This window comes from Saprolegnia diclina, assembly GCF_000281045.1.
Source record: "Saprolegnia diclina VS20 unplaced genomic scaffold supercont1.34, whole genome shotgun sequence".
Taxonomy (NCBI): domain Eukaryota; phylum Oomycota; class Saprolegniomycetes; order Saprolegniales; family Saprolegniaceae; genus Saprolegnia; species Saprolegnia diclina.
In genome coordinates, this window is record NW_008246101.1 from 429,751 (window position 1) to 430,776 (window position 1,026).

The window sequence follows — 1,026 nt, forward strand, 5'->3', positions numbered from 1 at the left end:
GTGCCGACCGTGTCGAACGAGGCGGCGGCGACCAAGTTCCCAAAGGGCTTTGAGGTGCAGTCGCTGCCGTCGGGCAAGGGTTACCTCCGCTTCACACCGGATCCGTCGCCGTAAATGTCATTGTACGGCAACGAAGCTACGACCGCGTCATGTGTAGTAATTGCAAGCGCCAACGTATTTTGGACACGTATTGTCGTTTCTTAGATTCTTAGTCGCACTAGCTCCAACTGCAGTTGCTGGTGGCAACGACCTGTATGCAGCGGCTCGGATTTACCGCTGCTTAGAGGCGCGGCACGGATACTGCGTGCTGGCGTCAAGACTCATGTTCGCCTCCGTTTTGCGAAGGCAATGAAGGGGGGCCTCACCGTAATGGGCTCGTGACACTATATATATATGAACGTGTTCCGCGTTATCTTCGGTGTTACAAAGACTTGGCATACGTAGAGACTATCTCCTTCACTCACTCACGGACCGAGACTGCGCAGGCGGCGGCGCGGGGGCTCGTCTGGCTCTTCTGTAGTCGCCCTACGACGCTTGTGGCCGCGAGTGAGGCATTTGACTCCTTCTTCCATCGCCGGCAGCTGCGTCGTCTGCTCGGGATCTTTCACCCGAACACGATTGCCGACGTCGCCTGCCAGTGCTCGCGCCTTCTGGGCCACAGCTGCGGCTGGGTCGCGACGTCCCAGCCAACGTGGCTGCTGACCGCTTCTTCGTGGCATTTATGGTACAACTAAAAGTGAATACGAGTCTTGTGCCCTTCGTGTTGGCCCTCAGCAACTGTTTCGCTTGACGTAGAAAAAGCCTGCGCTGGGCGACGCAAACCACCGGTCGAGTCTAGAGCCTACCACAAGTCAAAGCCAGCGCCTAGCGTCGCGTGCACGTTTGCCCATGGCGAAACCGCGCGAAGCGTTACGGGGCCAATACGCAGTTACCGAATCATCCGGATAATCGCACCAGGTCATGCAATCGACCGCAGAATTCATTGCCAATTGCCATGGCCAACACGACCAACGTCCGCGGTATCAC